Genomic DNA, 23,028 nt, shown 5'->3' on the forward strand with positions numbered 1-23,028 from the left:
TATTAAACATATAACAATTAAAAAAAATATGCCTGACATTTTTTACTACATTAAATTTGGGGTTGGTGTTGGCCACTGAAGGGGTGAAATATATTACTCCCACTCCAATCTAAACCAACTGGGGGACGGTGTTGGACAGTATAGGGATGGTATTTACTATTCATACTCTATTCTAAACCACCATGGAGAAAGTGTTGGATAGTAAAAGGGTAACATTTACTACTCCCACTCCAATCTAAACCAACTTGGGAAAGATGGTGGACACTAAAACTGTTACATGTACTAATCCCACTCTAAGGTAAGCCAAACTGGAAAAGATGGTGGGCACTAAAACTTTTACATGTACTAATCCCAGTCCAATCTAAGCAAATCTGGAGAAGGTGTTGGATACTAAAGAGGTCATATTTACTATTCCCACTCCAAACTAAGCCATCCTGGGGAATGTGTTGGGCAATAAAGGGGTATCATTTACAATTCACACTCCAAACCAAACCAATTTCATTGAATGCATTGGATATTAAAGGGGTAACATTTACTATTCCTACTCCAATCTAAATCAACTTGGTGAAGGTGTTTGCTACTAAAGAGGTGTCATTTGCTATTCCCACTCCAATCTAAACCAACATGGGGAAGGTGTTGGACACCAAAGGAGTAACATTTACAGTTTCCACATCTATCTAAACCAACTTGGAAAAGGTGTTGGACACTAAAGGGATGCCATTTGCTATTCCCATTTCAATGTAAACTAGCTTGAATAGGTGTTGGATAAAAAATTTGTTACATCTACTATTCCTACTCCAACATAAACCAGCTTAAGGAAGGTGTTGGGCACTAAAGTGTGACATTTACTATTCCCACTCCAAACTAAACCAGTTTCAGGGAAAGCATTGGGCACTAAAGGGGTAACACTTACTATTCCCAGTCCAAATTAAACCAATTTAGAGAAGGTGTTAGATACTAAAGAGGTGGTATTTGCTATTCCCACTCCAATCTAAACCAACTTGGGGAATGTGCTTAAAATTAGATGGCTAACATTTACTATTCCCACATTGAACTAAGGGCCTGATAACAAGTTTGACTGTCTTGTCTCTGCCATCATGGCAGCGGCAGAAAACCCAACGACCAGCTACGCTGTCGGCCAGTCAAATAATGATGTTGGAGGTTTGCTAAACTAGAGATCACAGGATTACCCCCAACATTGCCAGTCATTTGCTGACTGCCATGATGGTGGCTGAGGAATAGCAGCTGTCATAGGACAGCGCTTACAATCCGGATCACGATGTGCGTTACAATCGAACCAACTCTGGCAGGGAGACCGCCTGCTTTGAGATAGTGGGATCTAAAGAAATAGGGTGTTAGCTTTCCCATTCCTTTTTTTTCCCTTCAGTATCCAATGTGGACCCCTTCATTCAGGGCCCCCCTTCACATCAGCATCTCCACCACAAAAAAGACCAAAAAATCCAGGTAAGTGCCCTTTGCATTTTCTGCCATTAACTGAACTAAGCATGTATGGCCCAGACTCCAGCAATGAAATAGTACTTGTACAAAGTATTTTTGCACATGTCATGCACTTGTATACATTTAGGAATTATGTGGACAAAATGTAGACACCTGCATCGCACATATAGAAAGAATTACCTTGTAATCCTGACCCTGTCCACTGCCATCAGGAGCAATGCTGCTGGGCCAGCAGTAACATTGTAATTTGGCAGACGGGAGACTGCCGGCTCAGTGGTCTTTTTGGACCGCCTAAACGGCAGTACGGAGGTGTGACAACCAAACTCCCAATAAGACCCTAAATCAATTTCAGGGAAGGCAGTGGACACTATTACGACTTGGTGGTCCTCATTATGACTTTGGCGGTCCTGTGACCTTCATGTTGGCGGTGGCAGTTTGACCACCAATGGTTTGGCAGAAAGACAACAGAAATGTAGAAAAGGAATTGCAAGACAAAGGTGTACCCAAAACAAAACAACTGTTGGGTTTATTAAGGAGGAATATTAATATTGTCCAGAGGCCATTAGCCAGTCCATGAAAAAAGCCAATAATAGCACACTGCTGAGCCCCAACCTGACCCATGCCTGCCATGTAACCTCCACAAGAAGGGGCATCAAGGTGGCAGGCAGGCACTTCAGGGATTATCAGTGGGGATTGGATTTGTGAGTGGGTTAGGCTGGGGAGGGGTAGTCTTCTTCTTGGAAGGGGTGGGCTTCTTTTTGGGAGTGGTGGGGTTTTTTGTGGGGAAGAATGGCTACTTGCAAAGGGGCAGGGGAGGCCTTGGAGGTCAACGGGACAGACTGGGAGCTAGGTAGGGTCATTCTGTGTGTGGTTTGGGGGGGAGAACACAGGTAAGACCAAGGTCACAAAGGAAGAGCTTTTAGTAGTGCAGGGATGGTCATCAGAAGGGGGATGGCATTTTAAGGTTGAGAGAGTAGTTGTAGGCTATGTAGGTGTGGATGTCTTGGGTGCATGTGTATGTGAGGTATGCTTGTGTGTGGTGGGTGTCGGTTGGGTGGGTGAATGAGGGCATTTCTGTGTCTTGGGTGTAGAGGTGCTGGGGGATGCTTCGTCTGTTGGGGTGGTGACTGCAGGTATGGTGGATGTGGTGGATGTAGGTGTGTCAGTACTTGTGGTGTCTGTCGGTGTGGTGCTTGTGTTCAATGTCTGAGGGTCTGCTGTGGTGGTGTCCGAGGGTAGGATGGTTGTGGTAGCTGTGTAAGTGAATGATGCAGTTGTGTCTATCTGTAGGCTTGATGATGTGTATGTGATGCAGGGGTGGTGGGGTGTCAGGGGCAGTTGTGAGTGTTGCTGTGTTTGGGTAGATGCTGTTTGTGTGTGTGCTGGTGTGTCTTGTGGTCCTTGTGTTTGTGTGCACCAAGTTTGTCTGTTGAGGTAGATCCGTCAGGATCTTTTTGTGTGCTTTGGGTAGGAAGGAAGGATTTGGATTAGGATGAGGAAAGTAGAGGGGGGAAGGAAGCTGGTGGGTGACTGGCTCGTCAGTGTGGAGCCCAGAGCTAGAAAAGATCTCTATAGACCAGATATTACACCATGAATGCCTCCCAGAAATACATTAGTCTGTTGTAGCTGACTTACCAATTCCTGGATTGCATTCACAATAGCAGTCTGACCTACATAGATCATTTTCAGGAGGTCAACAGACTCCTCACTGAGAGCAGCAGGGGTGACAGGGGCTGGGGAAGAGGTATCTGCAGCAAAGGAGACACCCACCCTTTTGGGAAGCAGACACAGCAAATTGGGTGGGGAGCAACAGGGAGAGCAGTGATAGAACGGGGTGGCGGACAAAGGTGGTACAGGGGAGTCCCTGATCGGTCTGCCACCCCTATGGAGTGGCCACTGGAGGAGGCTGTCAATTCTCTCTCCCCCGGTACACTCCCCTCCTCCTCCAGGCCACTGTTTCCCTCTGTGTCAGTAGTATCTTAATGTGATGTCCCATGGCAGGAAGCTTCCCACTCGGCTGTGCCCCGTCTTGTTCGCCTGCCTGTGATGATGCAGCAAAAAGAATGAGAAATAGGGTCATAGCATATGCATGATAACTCCTAACTCACAACTCTGATTATCAAACAATACCATCATGTCAAGTAGGCTCCATAAAATTATTTCCTCAAAGTGGCACATACCGTATGCATTCATGCCATCTGGACCTACCAAAGTTACCCACAGACTAAACAGGATCCCAGACACCTACAAGTGCATGTCTGAAGTCCTGCAACTACAATGACCATACAACAACTAGGTGACCTCTCCATCCTCATCTGTGTGCCATATGCAGCAGACCTCAGTTCACTTGTAGCCAACAATACATAATTTGTTAAAATCACTTTCCATATTTTACACACAATTTATGCACAAATCTGTCTTGCACATACATGAGGCACCAACAGTTTTAGATGATGCCCATGAAATCCAGCTTTCGCAGATACAAGCGTGAAACATCCTGGAGTAGTTGACTTGGAAATACCCATGTCACAATGGACACATTTCAACAACGTACAGCTCACAAAATGCCACCTATCCCAGTAGAGTCAACGAGGTAGTATCAATGTCACTCTGATAGGCTTCACATTGACGTCAGGTCCTATATTTCAGGGAGTGATCTCCAGAATACACACAACAATGAATCAGTCAGCCCCTGGATAGTCACCACTAATGTCTGAAACCCATTACAATGACATCATCTGAGCGTGTCTCTGGTACACATCCATACCTTGCATGTTAGGGAGACACGGAACTTGCAAGGAAAAATAGAAGGACCCCAACCTGTTGTCCAATGAGAAGCAACACCACTATCCATTCCTAAGACATGCCAACCATGGTATCTATTTGTGGATGAATGCTGAACCCAAACACATCTAATGTCAGCATCACTGCAAGTCACTCCATGATGCATGGCAACAGTCAGGGAACAATCCTTAAACATTGAACCTGTGCAGTGCACTTTTCCACGAGATGCCACATCAAGAACTTTGGTGTACATATAGTTGTTCCACAATCTGGGTCTAAATTTTACGTCCCTCATTGCTATTGTGATCCTCCTTGACAAATGACATACTACAATGCATGTAGGTATCTGTCAGACAATAAACAATGCTGACACACTCCTGTCTGTGGCACAACATGAAATGGATCAGCATTGAAATTATGCTATTCTACTAACAGTTTCCATGCACATATATTTGAGGAAATTCAGACATCATCCCTTCAACATGGGCAATACATGCTTGACATTTCAGAATAAGGATGTTTCCTAAAGAGAAAAGGACATATGCTGTCATGCAGGCAGCAGTAAGGTTGGCTTCAGTCATGGGACATAATTCTACTCAATGGAAATTCCGCACTTACCAAGGGAAAGTAGTTTGCTACATCTGCAAACCATTAACCATGTAAGCCATGTCACAAACATGCTGGGCACAAACACATCACAAACTGCAGTGAGGCACCAGCATACATCACACACTCTAGAAAAATTACTTCTGAGTGGCAAATGTCTACATATACATACGCTCAGATACATGGCAGAGGACAGTGATCCATAACCCACTTATATGTGTCTGTGACCTTCAGGGGAAGTGATCTGTGGATCAGAAATGACACCCACTACAACAAAAACATCACAAAAGATCACTGTTCACAGCCATTTGTGCTCCCTACAGAGAAATTTGTTTAAGGATTTCTCCCAGGTTTGTACCAGATCCCAGGTTCAGAAGACAAGGTAGGCCAGTTTGATACACATGACAGGTCAACACAAACAATCGCCCATCTACTGTCTGACACATAGCTCATCCCTAATTGTCAGGGGGAGCAGTCAGTATTCCACTCAATCACCTGACTAAGGAACAAGAAGGAATTTGCTGCTTACTCACTCCATTGTTGCTGCTGTGCTACCATCAAATGCCAACCCAGTTCCAGGTAGGCCACTACCAAAATTCAGACCATTGGGAGGGGGTCATTGTCTGATGGGCACCCCATCCACATTGGGGTGAATGTTTGACATTGTTCAGCATTCCGTCCATCACTTGTTCTTTTTGCATTTGTCACCCTAAGTGGGAAGGGTATGCCCAGACGTGGATCCCGTGCTTCCCATGCCACTGGATTCAAGCTAGCCTGGATGATGAGGGGTGAAACCCCGAAACCGGTCCCAGGATGCTTGTTTCCAGTCCAGGGAGGACCTGGCTTGGCAGTTCGGGCTGGACTGTTCCCATGAGGAACAGGGTCAAGACTGATTTGCATAAGGCTGGGTCCAACCTGGGGTGGTGTGGTGAGCAAAAAAACGATGGATTAAACCCAGATCTTTGTGACTGGGGGTGAATGTTTGATTTGCTCTGCATTCCGTCCATCATCTTTTCTTTTTGCACATTGGGAGGACAGCCCCAGCTGGGTCTCCATGATCTTCCGGGCCAAGCGTCACAGGTCCGACCAACTCTTTCTGCAGTGGGCGCTCCACCGGCTGAGGACCCCTAGGGTCCACACCTTGTTGACGATGGATCTCCAAATCCCTTTCTTCTGATGGGTGTTGACCTGCAAGAATGCAAAAGAAAAGACAAGAAATTATGTCCACAAGTCCCATAAAAAATGGCTGAGTCACACACACGTCAGTACACAAAGCTATGAACATTCGTTTTGTGGCCAAACTGTCCAAGTGTGCCACATACCAGCCACTGAGTACAGACACATGACTACAAACACTTCCCAAACTGCACACCTATCCACCACCCTACTCAGACCCTCCACTGACTAGGTAGGCCTACTGACACCTTGTGGTACAGCTCTAGCAATCTGACTGAGAGCTGAGGAACCATGGGACACAGTAAAACCTCTGTGGCTTCTAAATGGTACACTTATTAGGCATAAAGGTATTAATACACTTCACTCTGTGAGAATGATTCCCTGCTTACAGTTCCTACAGGCTACTGCCAGAGTACAAACTCAAACATTACCCATGGGTACTGATGAAGGAACTGGCATTGTGGATATTGAAGGTGTCCAACCTCTCCATGTGTGAACATGTGGACTGACAAATGCATAGTCATGCTCCACAGGTGGTGGAGTTCTGTATAATGTACATGTGCTACAGAACATGCTTCTAGATATATGTGGCCATCCTACACAGATGGCATCCAACAAACAAAGGCATGCATTGTCCATTATCTGCTACATGACCAAACCAATGAGTCACATATCATGAATTCCCAGGATTCATCACACTGTCTGCACTATGGGACTATCATTTATGCAATAAGCCTACACAGGTCAAATATCATCAGTGTGATGCTGTCAACAGGGTTGTGGGAGGAAGGGACCTGTGAGGGGCAAGCAACACACGTTGACAGTGATGCCAAGTGCACATAATACGCAGATCATTGTTTCCCTACTAAAACCATTTACATGCTCATCAGGGAAAGAACCTCAGAAAGCTGCATTTATAAACAGAGCCTAGATCGGTTCATATAACAGGACATACTTGGATACAGGGGGTTGGCGCAATGTCACAATTGTATAGTCAAAAAAACTCAACACAAGCCTAGACTTGGACACATACTTGGAGATACATTTGACATTAGCTGGTCTCTGCAGGCTGAGCAGACATAACCTACATGGCACTCCATTCCCTTCACTCCCATGCATGACAGTACCCCATGTAGCCAACAACATATTGGCATGTGGTATGTATGTGGTAACCTGAAAGGCACAATGAGTGAGGATATGCCATCAGAATAACAGGTTAGTAAGGCCATATGTGGTTTGAAATCTCACAGGCAGAATACACATAGCTCACTTGACACACACCTGACACAGACAACATGGATACACAGCTCATGCTGTCATGCAAATACATGTGGTCTCACATTGACAAAATCCATGTTTCAAGTGATGTATGGAGATGGCTTTGATGTCACCTCACCTTGTTTTGTGCATTCAACATAAGGTACAACTGCGTACACTCAAAACAGACACACACACCAAAGTCTAAGGACCCAACATCTGGCACTGTACACAGGTACATGAACATTGACTCTCATGTGGATGTCACACTGACTCAAACTCCATGGCTTTGACTTTTCATCCTGGCACACATGGGCACAGTCTAACCTGTGAGGAGGGAAGAAATGGTGAAGTACAGTGAAAACAATGGACATGAGGTACTTACCTGCTCCTCTTGTGCACCATAGAGCTGTTCATACAGGGGTAGGACCTCCTCCACTGGCTTCTCCTGCCCCTCTGGTGGAAGTGGCATGGACCCTACCACTTGTTGGTTGTTGCATGATTGCTCCCTGAGGCGGAACACAGCAGCTCAGGTCATGGAGGTCATGCTGGCAGCACGGTCAGTAGTCAAGTGAGGGATATTTCAGAAGATGGCAGTCATGTCCGCCATGTACACGGGCGTCACCACCGGCAGATACTGCCATTGACCTGCAACCGCCACTGGCAACTACGTTACCCCTATGGCTGTGTCCACTGTGATAGCGACCACTTACCACCATAATGACATCTGCCGCCTTTTGCAGATGGTTCATAATGTCTAGTGGAGTAAGTCGCCATTTTAGAGGCATGACATGCAATATATGGCTAATAAAAATGCATCACAACTCCAAAAATGATGTTTATACCAATGATAAGGGCTTGTCCTGTCCTGTAATGTGGGTCCTCGAGTTCGGCATCATTTTTGTAAGTTTCCTGACACATTTTCCAACTTGCTTTGTGGCACAGCACCCCCCCCCCCCCCCCAATGTAATTTAAGTTTTGGGGCATCAAGTCACAGTCCAAGTAGCAAGTATTATGCACAAATTCTTGCTATCCAGATAGATTAATTGTACACATTTGTGGCAAAGCAAGAGGGAAACATGTTGATTCTGTGGCATTGACAGTGGTGATGTGTACTGTGTATCATGTCCTCAACTTATGAGATGCCTTGTCACAGTTTGTCATTGACATGACTAATGTATGTTGCAAGGGACAAATAGAGTGATGGCTGAACCCATTACTTGTCCTACATAAGTACCCAGGGAGGGGAAGGATCAAACATCCTCTTGTCTACTGTCCACTGCCAGACCTTCAGGACATTGAAGAAAGACACATTATGCAGATTTACCATCTGAATCGGCAAACAATTGTGGATCTCTGTCATCAGTTGGAGCTAGATCTGATTCCTGTCATGCTTCATCCAAATAGCAATCCACCCATTACACAAGTCATGGCGGTGTTGCACTTCCTAGCCATAGGATCCTCCCCTACCAAAATACAGTGGTCTTGCCTGCTGGGATGTCCCATCCTCTGTTCAGTCTTTTATTGATGGATGTACTCTCAGCAATGTTAAAAAAAACCTGGCCAGATACATCTGGTTTCCTCAACGTGTGGATTTTGTGCATGAGAGTTCTATGGTTTGGCACACATCCCACATGTTGTGGGAGCCATTGATGGTACACATGTTGCCTTGGTTCCACTGCATGGCAATGAACAAGTCTATAAAAAAAGGAAGGACTTTCATTCCATCAATGTCCAAATTGTTTGTCTGGCAGACCTCTATATATTACAGGACTATCCCTGTTATCTGGGTTTAGTCCATGATGCCTTCATCATGCTGAACAGCGCAATTCCACAGCTGATGTCACAACTGTACCCATAGAGGGCTTGGCTTGTTGGTAAGTCACATATGCCATGTTTGTTTGTATGCAATGTCTGCAGCAAAAATTCAGGTAAGAGGGACTCATACCTGCACCTATTCCATTATAGGGGTCTCTGCATACCCAAACTGTCCATGAGTGTTGACACCGGTGAGGATCCCAACTACGCCAGGGGAAGTCCACTTTAATGATGCTCATGGAAGTACATGGCATGTCATAGGGAGGGCTTTTGGACCCATGAAAGCCAGATTTACATGTGTGGACAAGACAGGTGGACCCCTCCTCTACTCAACTAAAAAGTATGTAAGGTCATTGTGGCCTGCTGCATGGTCCATAACATTGCACTGAAGAGAGTTAGCCCATAAATTTCAGATGAGTGTTAGCTAGCAGTACCATCGGGTGAAAATCCAGAAATGCCAAATGAGGATAACAGTGATATAGAAGAAGGTGAAGACTTGCGGGCAGATCTAATCAATCACTACTTCACTTGAGTGTAGGTAGGTAATGTTATGTGATTACTGTGACTGTATTTGTAACTGTAGGGGTCAGGATGTGCTGAGTAGGGTATTTGTTTCCTATCAACAGGAGATATGAAGCTAGACAGTATACAGCCAAGGTTTGCTTCCTAAGTTAGACTTGAAAATGTTGCTACCTTGATGGTCCACTTTGTTTGTGTCAGTCTCATTGCAATGTGAGTGGATCAACTGAAGTTTGATATGGGTTTTGGGTCAGATGTCTGATTTTTCATGCCTAACCTCCTTGGTTTGTGTTTTATCCAGGTTTCTTCACCATGCCAACCTCATGTGGGCATTTCAGAGTTGTGACGTTGGCAGGTATCTATTGCTATTCTGACAAATGAAGTGGACATTGATTGATCCAAGTAATGTTGGGCACCGATATGGGATGTATAAGTCCAGTGCCAAAGCATATTTTCAACTGCGATATTTTTGACAACATTAAAAATCACACTTAAAATGCTATTTTTAACTTCAATATTCCCATCCACAATATACTTGAAGTCCCTTTATTCTTCACATGATATTTCTGTACCAAGATACTTTTTTCCAATACTTTCTCCAAACACCTGTAGTATATTTCCAGTAAACCTCACCAGGAAATTATTTTGTGAAATTAGCAGCTTTTGGGTGATTTGATCTGGGGGGGTCTGATAGATGCATAGTGGCCCTTAAAAAGCTACAACCAACTGTGGACAAAGCAAGTCTTTGAGTGCCATGGATTTCAAAGGGTTTTACTTAGCAGTCTAGTTAAAATGGGGGGTTTGATGGTTAGGGGGGCCATCAAGCACCCCATTTTAACTGGACCGCAAAGTACTACCCTTGACAGGGTTTTCCAGTGTCAAAGGCGGAATTGAATGCTGATCACCTTTTTTCCCTGAAAAGCAGTCCTACAAAGGGGACTCCTAAGCTTGATTTTCCAGCCTGGGCTTGTTTTTAGCACACACATGGGACAAGACATGCTCCCCTGCAATCCAACTTAAAGGTCTACCTACCCAAATACGCAGTGTTGGAATGAGAAATTTGACACTTGGGAACGAGGTTGGGATCTCACTGGTAGAGGCTATATTTCAATAGGGAATCTTACCAAGTTTTCACACACTTTAGGAGAAAGCAGGACTCCAAGAGTGCCAATTTGTGTTACAGGTCAGGCTAGTAGAGAAAAGTACAAACATATTCAGATGTAAGGCAAGATGAATCACCCATTACAAATACTCCTACATATGCTATATAACACTGTTTAGTTGGAGTTATAAAGCCATAGCAGAACATCCAGTGACTCCCCTACAGTCCTTTTGGTATATATGTGTGGAAGACATAGGTCATGAATTTAAGGACAAGTAATGGGAATTATTATTATACTACCTGGATAAGGCCTCATGCCTTGTTTTTTTTAAATCTCATACAATTATGTGTCTTACCTAGAGCCTACATGACACCTCTTAAGATTCAGGAGGATTACTTGGATGCTGCAGCATGGTAACCTAGATTGTTGTTCATGGTGTTATTGTTTAATAGCATCTGTGCACTAAAGTAAGAATTTTGTGCTAAAATAATATTCAAAATGCTAGCTTTGCACTCACATAATTTCACATAATTTCACATATTTTTGGTATATGTCAGTGTAATGACAAGGATGCACATTGTGGAAATTTTGCACACCTCTACTGACAATCCACATAATTTGTACTTGCTAGTGGCATAAGTGTTGTATGCAAAGAGATGGTAAATCACATAACCTACTATAACATTCCACCAGGCTTCCTCGCTAGCAAGGCACCTAGAACACTTGCACATACACCGCCCTGAAGCAATCTGACTCTTAATGAAACATGTTATCCCATATGCATCAAGGTCATTGTCCCAGGTCCCCTGCACATAGTCAGCTTTCTTATAGAGACCAAGGTATTTGACCAGTAAGGGTTGTTTATATTTCAAAGAGGATAAGCTTGGCATGACTTTCCCTCCATTTTCTATATACCTAAAATCCTGGGTTAGAACTTTGAGGCATGTAACCCCAACTTAGTGATTAATAGAAGAACACCAGCACTTGGGAAAGAGAGTTGTGAGTGAGACACTACTGTGATCTGTTACATACAACTTTTTTCAGTCCACACAGGATATACAATATACACTGCCAGAGATGCCAACCATGAAGGGTTTGTGACAATAGTGGATGCTTCTAGTTCAATGCTGCAGAAATTAAGGTATTCTTTGATTATGCACAGTATGGTGACAGGCCTGAGATGATGTGTCTATAAAAGATAGTGAAGATGTACATTGTGTAGGCATTCAGCAAATCTGTGCAAATTTTCATTTTTTCTTTGAGTAGTTGATGAATATGAAAGTCCTTATTTTAAATACTGAGGGCCTGATATAGTTTACCATTTAGTTTTACTACCGTCACTATGGCAGTGTACTTTATTACTGCCATGCCCAGGGTACTCTCCACTGGCCCAGCGGACCTCCTTTGCATCTACAGGAACCACAGTCATGGCAGACCCTGTAAGTTCATTTAAAGTTTGGAGGACGCCTCCGTCAACATGACTGAGCCATACATCAAAGTTTCAACATTAGTTTTATTCTCAAAAACAAAATCTCAAAGCGGGATTTTGTTTAAAAAAAAAAAGAAAAACAATGGTCCTCTTGCCGTGGGAGCCATTTAAAAGTTTTTACTTTTACATACTGACATGTTTTGTATGGAGGTATATGAGAGCAAAATCTGGCCCTGTGTTTTCACACTCTAAATAGAAATGGCAAGCACATGGCCAAATCTCCTTTAGTCCTTAGTCCATTGACTAAGCCTGTTTCTGGTGTTTTTTACCGCCAGGAACAGGATGGCGGGAACGGGTGTCGTGGGGCCCCTGGGGGCCCCTGCACTGTTCATGCCAGAGGCATGGGCAGTGCAGGGGCCCCCTAACAGGGCCCCAGCATGATTTTCACTGTCTGCATAGCAGACAGTGAAAATCGCGACGGGTGCAACTGCACCCGTTGCATCCCTGAAACACCATTCGGAGCCGGCTTCTGTGTTGCAGGGCCTTTCCCGCTGGGCCGCTGGGCCGGCGGGCGCTCCCTTGGCGGGAAAGTCTGAATGGCCCCCGCGGTCTTTTGACCGCGGAGCGGCCAAGTGGCGGCGTAAACTTGGAATGACCACCTATTTCTTTTTATGCCTTCTGTGGCACATGCCTGTGATTTCACAGCATTGCAAATAAGATGTGTGAGATTTTATCAAACAAGCTTCCCTCAGGCAAAGATGAGAGGCTTAGAAGGAACCTTAAAACCATATTCAGCCAAACCCTAATAATAGACTCAGTCCATCGTAGATCACATGGTCTCAACTACAAGATCAATATGATCGTCTTGGATGTTATAGTAACTGTTTACCTATACTGTTGTTTTGTGTTCACTGTTTGTCATGCTCTTCATTAAAACCAGATTGATGTATGTTTTGCTCTCACTAAATAAACAGACTTCTTTTTATTGCATTTTAATATGTCCCTCATACATTATGAGAAAGTCTTGTGATGCTTCATTCTTGTTCTTGCAACATGTTGCATATTATAATTGATTAATACATAAGAGTGTGTCAAAGAGCTACCTTCAATGTATCCTTGCCATGTCCTCAAATAAGTAAGAACCTGGTGTTTCGTTCTGCAGGTCTCAGCTATCATTTGTCCAAGGCTGCCTGAAACAGTTTCCAAAAGAGTAACTTCCCCATAGAAGAATCTTCCCCATTGTGACTAGGGGCCAGATGTAGGTAGGTTTCCTTTTGCGAGGTGCAAATTGCGAGTCCCAGTGACTCGCAATTTGCACCTCGCAAAAGGAAATGCAGAAAGGTGTCTCAGACATCTTCTGCGACTCGCTATGGGGTCGCAAAGACCCACCTCATAAATATTTATGAGGTGGGTCGCAGTTTGCGACCCCATAGCGAGTCTAGGCACTCACGGGGATGGTGGCCTGCTGGAGACAGCAGACTACCATGTCCGTGACTGCTTTTCAATAAAGCAGTTTTTTTTTCTCTTTACAGCCCGTTTTCCTTAAAGAAAAACGAGCTGCAAATAGAAAAAATACCGAAACCTTTTAGTTTCGTTTTTTTTCAGAGTAGGCAGTGGTCCATAGGACCACTGCCCACTCTGAAAAAATATTATTGTGAGCATTCACAAAGGGGAAGGGGTCCCATGGGGACCCCTTCCCGTTTGCAAATGAGTTACCATCCACCTCAAGTGGATGGTAACTGCGAGTTGATTTGCGACCGCTTTTGCTGTCAAAAATCAACTCTACATCGCGGTGCGACTCGCAAATAGGTAGGGAACACCCCTTCCTATTTGAGAGTCTGAAACACATTTTGCGAGTCGGTACCGACTCGCAAAATGTGTTTCAGCATCGCGTAAGGGCTTTTGCGCCTTGCAAACGGCGTTTTTCACCGTTTGCAAGGCGCAAAAGCCTTCTTACATCTGGCCCTAAGTGCTTCATTACGAGTTTGCCGGTCTGACCGCCAACCCGCCATGTTGGCGGTCTTCTAGACCACCCTATTACGAGTTACACATTCAGGGCTGCCAATCAAAAAAGGCAGACTGGCAGCAGCGCAGAAACAGGCGGTCGTACCACCAGTCCTAACAGCACAGTGACCACAGGACTGTATTACAAGCCCAAAATCGCAGTGGTGGCACTCATGGAGGTCAGCCAATGACGGTCTGAACCACTGTGGTCTGCAGTCTGCAAAGTAAAATGCAACTGCACGTTAGATGCACTTGAAAACAACACAGCTGACACACATTACCACACTCGAAACACCTGCAAAGGACATTATAAAACTCACCCCTTTACACACCACAATCATTTGCATCTACACTGCAATACACTGAAGCCAGAGCACCTTTATCTTGAGAGCACATAGATTAGGCACACCCAAGTATTTCTCTAGCCCATAGAACACCCTGCACATACCGTTGGCCATTCATCCCCCATTGCACCTTCCCTGTTAAGCACGTTTCTGTCACCCCATTTTTTTTCTTTTTCCACATGCCACATCCTAAAACTCTCTGTTTTACAGATGAAGAGTTAAGAGTCATGATGGATGAAATCCTAAGTGTAGAGCCACACTTGTTTGGAGTACAAGTCAACATACTCCTCTCATTAGGAAAATGGGAGTGTGGGACAGGATAGTCGACAAATTCAATGCTGTGGGCACCACCCTGCACAGAAGGGAGGACATAATTAAGAGGTGGAATGACCTCGGGGGCAAGGTTTGTTACCTGTTCTCCAGGCAACAGCTTCAGGACATGAAGACTGTCAGTGGTTCTCCCAATGCACCATGATAGCTACCACCCTTGGAAGAGAAGGTCTTGGTCATCTTGTATCCTGAGGGCTTGACAGGAATACCTGGGGGAGTGGAGTCTGGTAAGTCACAACTACAAAAAGGTTACAAAAATGCCATCTCATGTATGAATATGTCACCTTTTGCCTCATTTACTGTCATTGGCCTCACCAGCCCAGTGTCCACATGTCCAAACAGTACCTTTTGCCAAATCACAATTGATGTGTAGTCACCTGGGGAGATGACATCTGTACAGTGTGTATAGTATAGAGACTGATATGACTACAACTCTGAGGAGCCACTGTTCCTGCAACTACAAACACCACCACAGTTGTATGATGATACTTGAGATCTGTATGAACAAAAAGTAGTTGAATTGGACTCACCTGGGTGTACGTAATTTGTACAGTGTGTATAGCACAGAGAAAGGCATGTCTGCACCTACCAGCAGGCCTTGGGTCTGTGACTCTAAAAAGCAGCACTGGCTTCAAAGGCCCAAATACACGTCTGTAACCACTCTAATGCTCTACAGTCCCCTGAGAGGATAACATTTGTCTAGTGTTGGGAAGTGGAGAGACTGACATGAATGCCAAGGCCAGGAGGCACTGTTTCTGTGACTAGAAACACAATTCCAGAGGTCACTTGCCCAAATAACCCTGTTTGTCAACTCCCAATTGAAGTCTACTTACCTGGGAGGATACCAGTGATAGAGGGTGTGTAGTAGAGGCTCTGACCTGTCTACAGCACACAATAGGGCATGTTTATGTCACTACAACCACCATACCAGTGTACTCCTGCCCAAAATACACCTGTTTGTCAAATCCAAAATGCAGTTGACTTACCAGTGGGATAACACTTGTTTAGTCTGTGAAGTACAGTGACTGGGCTGACTACAGCTCACAATAAGCCATGTTTCTGTTACTACAACCACCAGACCAGTGCACTCCTTCTAAAATACACCTGTTTGTCAAATCCAAAATGCAGTTCATTCACCTGAGAGGATACCAACTGTTTAGTCTGTGAAGTACAAAGACTGGGCTGACTACAGCTCACAATAGGCCATTGTTCTGTCACTACCACCACCAGATCAGTGTTCTTGTCTAAAAATACCCTCATTGGGTAAACAGCAAATGAAGTGTACCTGGGAGAACAACATTTGTCACATTGGGGAAGTAGAGGGAGTGACATAAACGCAAAGGCCAGGAGGCACTGTTTCAGAAACTACAAACACAAGACAGAGTTCACTTGCCAAGATGCCCCTGTTTGTTAAATCCCATTTGAAGTTCACTCACCTGGAAGGATAACATATGTCAAGTCTCTGGGAGTATAGGGAGTAACCTGACTGCAACTCCCAGCAGGCCCTGTAACCGTTACTCCAAACACCAGACCAATGGTCACTTGTCAAAATACACTTGCTTCCTAACTCTCAATTGAAGTTTACTCGCGTGGGAGGGACTAAAATGCAGCTGATGCTCCACTCAGAGATGTGTCTGTCTACCTAGTTCCATCTTTACATGCTAACCCATGATGAAAGTATTGAGGACAGGAAGGATGCCTTACCCAGTGTGCAAAACAATGATTCCAAAGGCCTCAAGATTCATTACCAGAATGTCACTGACAGCAGACACATTCACACTATACTCACCACATCATCAACCTAGTCATATATACAACAAACTCCTGCCTCTGCCTGCATCTCAATCAAGTAGGGCACAAAATGGCCAAAGCCATGTCATGCACAGACACTGTTTTGCCTGCACTGGTGGTAAGATGTCATTTCCAGGCCACCCTCTAAAGTGCACATGATCTGCACATCACATCAGTTGCTTGGTTCAAAAGGAATTGGCAAACTTCACACATGTAAAGTCAAAACACCCAGTATTATGGTCACTTGGCACAATTGGATCAACTGCAACTTAACTTTGAACAAGGTCCCTGCTTACTAAAGCACTAAACTGTTGCAGGCAGATGTCACAATGCAAGAAGTAACAATGTATGTTTCACATCAACAGGTTGAGGATCCACTGGGCACACAGAGGGCACAGAGGAGACTGCTAGCCCCCAACCCCCATGAGACACTCAGTGAGAACAGCACTCCTGGACTGTTAGACAAGGAGGATGCCCCTGGTCCATCTGGGCAACCTAATCAGACAGCTACAGTGAGTCTCACTGTGCCCACATCAACACCTTCCAGCCTAGTTGCCACAACATCTCAGGCAGCCACCCCCCCCCCAATCTGTGTACCAAGAACAGAGTTGACAATCTCATGCCCCTCAGTCCTGGATCCTGAGTTGTGGCACAACAATTCAGAAAGTGATGATCCAGAAACAAATAGGAGTGGGCAACATGTTGTAAGGGCACAAGTAGGGTGGAGTTAAGGTGTGCAGGAGGGATGCTGTGGGCCAGGGGTGAGGCCACTGAGACTGCCGTCAGACAGGACACCATAAGCCACATCTTGGGGGTATGTCACAAGGCCCAAGGCATGATGAGCCAGGTACTGAATGAACCCCGGGAAATGAAGGAGCTACAAAGGGACAGCCATTGGGACATGAGCAATGGAAGGCGCAAAACAACATAACCTCCCAAATAGGGGTGATGAAGGACAACACCACCACCCAGGGTAGGGCTATTCAACATCACTCTACCCCATCCCTTGGCGTAGCAACACCATGCTCATCGACATTGGTGCCAGACACTGGAAGGGAGGCCCTGACAGGGGTACCACTAGACCCAGCCCCCCCGGCCTCTGTAGCAGCAGACTCCCCCGCAAGTGGAGACATCCAGCAAAGAATCCATGTGTTGTAGATGGCTAGGTACCCACCCATGGCGGGAAGAGACTGCTTCCTAAAGGACCTTCTCTGTGCATCACATTCACTCTGTTGATCCTGAATCACCTACATGTTTGAATGGGAGGAGTACTCTGGACTTTGGACTCCCAATGGTGTGGCATCTACTCATTTGATTTCATCCACCATGACGGATCCTTTCACTTTACTTTTAACTTCAAGTATGTCCACAATGTATGTTTTGCACCAGCATTGCAATAAATTCACCCATCACAAACTTGTTGTCTGCTTGCTTCATTTTCACTCATTGCAATGTAGAGATGTAATACTGTGTGGCACATATGATGACCCAAGCTAGTTGAGCAAGGCGTGGAAATGTCACAGGAACACAGTGTCCGGCTCAGGACCACAATCATTACACACCAACACATTAGCACAAGTGTCTGGTCACACAAATACATTTAATTCCAGAGTCAAGCACATAGGCTGTCCATATGGCTGTACTTCAACAAACAAGAATGTGTAACTCATACTGAGTCATAGTACATATCCCAAGGTACAACCCCCAGACCACAGAGGAAAGGGATTTGTCAGACATTGACCCGTATAATAGGCAAACATGGAAGTGGATGATGTCACCAGCTTGAGCCTTATCACATACCACACCAAAGTTTTCCAACACCGCATAATCCAAGATACAGACAGATGGCAGTGCACTGTCCCTGATCACAGGCCCATCATGATCCATTTACCATTAATCTGGTGGTATGACTCACAAATGTCAGTGTTGTGACACAGGCACTATTGCCTGAAATTTTGAAACACATCGATAGCTGCATCTCAGCTGTGCAAAAATATTTACTCAATATAAAGGTAAAATGATCTTTTTGCAATCTATGTCTACACGTTTCATGCCCATATACTGACAGACATGATACAAGTGACCCATCGACAGGACATACAAGTCCAATGGGCAAGTCTGACCTTCCACCAAGATACTGTGTAAGCTGTCTTGGCACAACTCTCCAACACCCAAAATCGGTGACCAACATTAACCGGAACAATCCATTTACACTTTGTCTGTCCCAACAGCATCACAAACCTGCCAATGACACAACTCTGAAATGCCCATATGAGGAGTTCATGGTGAAGGTACCTGTACAACGACAAAACAAGGAGAATAGGCTTGGAATCATAACCATGACACAAATCATGTTTCCAGCAACTTGAAAACCACTTACATTGCAGGGAAACTAACAAAGCAAGCATCAAGGTGGGGATGTATCAAACGCAAATTATTCTACCTGCCTTTGGCTAGTCATTGCAGACTGTCAGCTCCTTAGCTGTTTTGAAAGAAAACAATCCACACATTCTCACAACTACAGTCCATTGTGCAGTCACAGTCATATCATCACAGGATATACACTCATGAAATGTAGCTGTTGATGAGATCTTCCTGCAAGTCAGCTCCTTCCTCTTCACAACGCTCATCCTCACTTACCATTTCAAGAGTCTCACCTGGTGGAACTGCAGGCTCCCCCTCCTCTAGAATCTATGGGATGTCCCATTGCAGGGCAAGGTTGTGGAGAATGCAGCATGACACAGTGATTTGACACATTTTCCCAGGTGAGTAGAGGAGGGCTCCACCTGTCCGATCAAGGCATTTAAATCTGGCCTTCAGGATCCCAGAAGCCCTCTCCATGACCTGCCAAATTCTTCCATGAGCCTTATTGAAGCATACTTCCCCTGGCGAAGTTGGATTCTTTAGTGGTGTCAGCAACCAAGGGTGGTTGGGATATGCAAAGTCTCCTGCCAAGGAATGTAACATACTTGCATCAATGAGTCTCACACTTCATGATTGTAGCACCTGACATTGCACACACAGAACCAGTACAGACATGACTTCTCAACCAGCCAGGCCCTCTCTGGTCACAAATATGACATCAGCTGGGGTATGCTGCTGTTCTTCATTATGAAGGAATCATGAACTGAACCTGGATAATGGGCACACACATGTGAAATGTAGAGATCCACCAAACAGACTACTTGCATGTTGATATAAATGAAGTTCTTCCGGTTCTGATGTACTTGTTCATTGACATGTGGTGGCACCAAGACAACACATGGGCCATCAATGCTTCCACCACATGTTGTAGGTGGCTGAAACCACAAAAGTCTGCCTTCACATTGGCTAAATCCTTACGTTAGGGAAACTGGATATAGGTGTCAAGGTGTTTCAACAGTGCAGAGAGGACATCCCTGAACACCAGACTGAACACAGGCTGGGAAATACCAGCTGATGGAGCCACTTTATGTCTGTTGGAAGGACCCTGTGGCCAGGAAATACTACACTGACATGACTTGTACAATGGGTGGTATGCTGGTTGGATAATTAATAGTTTGCATCAGATCTGGCTCTAACTGACGACACAAGTGCACTACTGTCTGCCTATCCAGGTGGTAATACATTATGATGTTGTGTTGCTCCATGGTCTTGAGGTCTGGCAGTGGATGGTAGACAGGAGGATGATGTCTCCTCCCTCTTCCTGGGTCCCTATGTGTGACAAGACATGATTTCAAACATTAGTCAGTGTGTCCACAGCAACATACATGATTTATGCTAACAAAATCATGTGACTTAGAATGTCAGACTTCATAGACACGGCACCCGGTTCACATCCCAGCTGGAAACTACACAACAATCACATGTGACCCACATGTTTCACACAGATGTGTCCACTCTATGGCATCAGACCAAACTAGGACATTGTGTGACACTGTTGCCCCTCTAAATGTGACTGCCTCCCCCAAGTGCAAAAAGACTGTCCTCGGGGGTTACCATGCACTGCTGTTAAATGCCATCCGTTCCCTGCAACAAGCTAATATATTGTTTGAGGAGAATAACTTACTCTGCAATACAATATATTGATGTATGTGAGCTTACAACACATGTTTTTTGGGTGTGAAAATTGCAAAAAGTTAAGCACAGCATTTCAGGGAGCCAAAATGGTGGCTGCCTGACCTACTCCACTTGGCATTATGAACCGCCCATGACTGTTGGCTCAAGTTTTCATGGTGGTAGGTAGTTGCAACTGCGGTGGACACAGCCATAGGCTAAAGTTGTTGCCAGTGTCAGATGTGGGCCAATGGCTGTGTCCGCCAGCAGTGATGACCGCGTACATGGTGGACATGACCGCCATGTTCTGCAGATTCACTCACTTGACTCCTGACACTGCTGCCAGCAAGACCGTCACTATCTGAGCTGCTGTGTGCTGCCTCTGGGAGCAATCCTGTCATGTCCAGCAGGTGATAGGGCCCATGCCTTCTCTCCAGAGGAGCTGGAGAAGCTAGTGGACAAGATCCTACCCCTGTACGAACAGCTGTATTGGGTAGCAGATGAGCAGATAAGTACAGCAAGTGCACAGTGTTCACTGTACTCCACCGTCCTTTCACTCCTCACGGGCTACAATGTGACCATATGTGCCAGGTTAAGTACACATGTGCCTGTTGGTGCAGTGTGTGTGGCACCAATAGGAGGGACAATGTGCAAGTATTGGTGGCTAGTGCCATATGTAAAGTTCATTATCATTGTGTTGTGTGGGTTTTTTGGGAGTCTAGATCCCCTTGTATTGGATGTACATAACTAGGTGAGAAGGCATTACTACCATCCACTGACATGTCTTTCCTCATGATTGTTGTAATTGTCAGACAACATGGATGTGCATGACAGCATGAGCTGAGTATGCATGTTGTATGAGTCAGTTGTGAGTAATGTGAGCAATGGCTATGGTTCCAGCATGAGCTGAGTATGCATGTTGTATGAGTCAGTTATGAGTAATGAGATGAATGCGTATGGTGCCAGAGAGATTTATTTACACATCTGCCTTTGCTAAACTGTTAGTTGGAAGGCATATCATGACTCACTGTACCCTCCAGGATGCCACACACACCACATGTCAATTTGTTGTTGGCTACATGATGTACTGTCATGCATGGAAGTGTTGTGAATGTATTGTCAGGTAGGTTCTGTCTGTTCAGCCTTCAGAGACCACGGCCTGTCACATGTATCTCTCAGTATGGGTTCTACTCTAAGCTGGGATGGAGACACTGTGGCTATACCACTGTGGCTCTTTGCCCACTCCCTGTACCTCAGTAGATCCTGTCATGTGGGTCATATGGGGCTCTGGTGTAAAACCCTGCCCAAAATGCCTCATTCTTTTGATTAAATTAGGAATGGGTACAGCGGTGAGTTACTGATCTAGTCCACATGAGCTCTTAGCATCATTGTCAATGTGTGTCTTTGACTCATGACAGGTCTCTTACTGCCACAGCCCTGTTGTCACTTTCCAATGGGCCATATTAGTCCAGACTTCTTGCATGAATGACAGTCCCACAGTGCAGACAGTGTGTTGATTCCTGGGAAGCCATGATATGTGACTTGGCCACATAGCAGAAACTGCACAACACATGCCTTTGTTTGATGGATGCCATATCTGTAGGATTCTGTGGTACAGGTACATAACACAGATCCCCACTACCTGAAAGTGACATGAGCTTGCATTTGTTAGGCCACATGTCCACACATGGACAGGGTAAACACTTTCTGTACCCACCATTTTGGTCCCTTCATTGTTCTCCATGGTTAATGTAGGAGTTTGTACTCTATCAGTCACCTCTAGGGACTATATGAAGAGTCATTCTCACATAGTGTGAATGTGTTGGTCCATTCATGCCTAAGGAGTTTACCCTTCAGAAGCCACAAAGGTGTGATGTGCCTCATAGTGGCTCACATCTCAGTCAGGCTTCTAGAGCATGGCCCACATGATGTGCGTAAGCTTGCTTAGTCATTGTAAGTCCTGAAAAGGGCAGTGAATCACTCTGCAGATGGAAAATATATATCTGTACGTATTGGCTTGTATGTGTCACCCTTGGGGAGTAGTGACAAATAGGAAAGTCCTAGACTTATGTTACTGATATATATGTGAGTCAACCATTTGTGATGAGACTTTTGAACATGATCTCTTGATTTGTCTTTTGCATCCATGCAGGTCAACGCTCATCAAAAGAAAGAAATATGGGGAGCCAGTGCAAATAAGGTGCAGACCCTGGGGTTCCACAGCCGGTGGAGCGCCCACTACAGAAAAAGGTTGGAGTACCTGAGACGCAGGGCCCGGAAGATTGCAGAGGCCCAGCTGGGGAGGTGCTCCCAGTGTGGATGGGATGCCTATCGGACCATGACTCCCCTAATGAACCGCATTCTGGCGGTGGCC

Source organism: Pleurodeles waltl, chromosome 9 (assembly GCF_031143425.1).
Source record: "Pleurodeles waltl isolate 20211129_DDA chromosome 9, aPleWal1.hap1.20221129, whole genome shotgun sequence".
Taxonomy (NCBI): Eukaryota; Metazoa; Chordata; class Amphibia; order Caudata; family Salamandridae; genus Pleurodeles; species Pleurodeles waltl.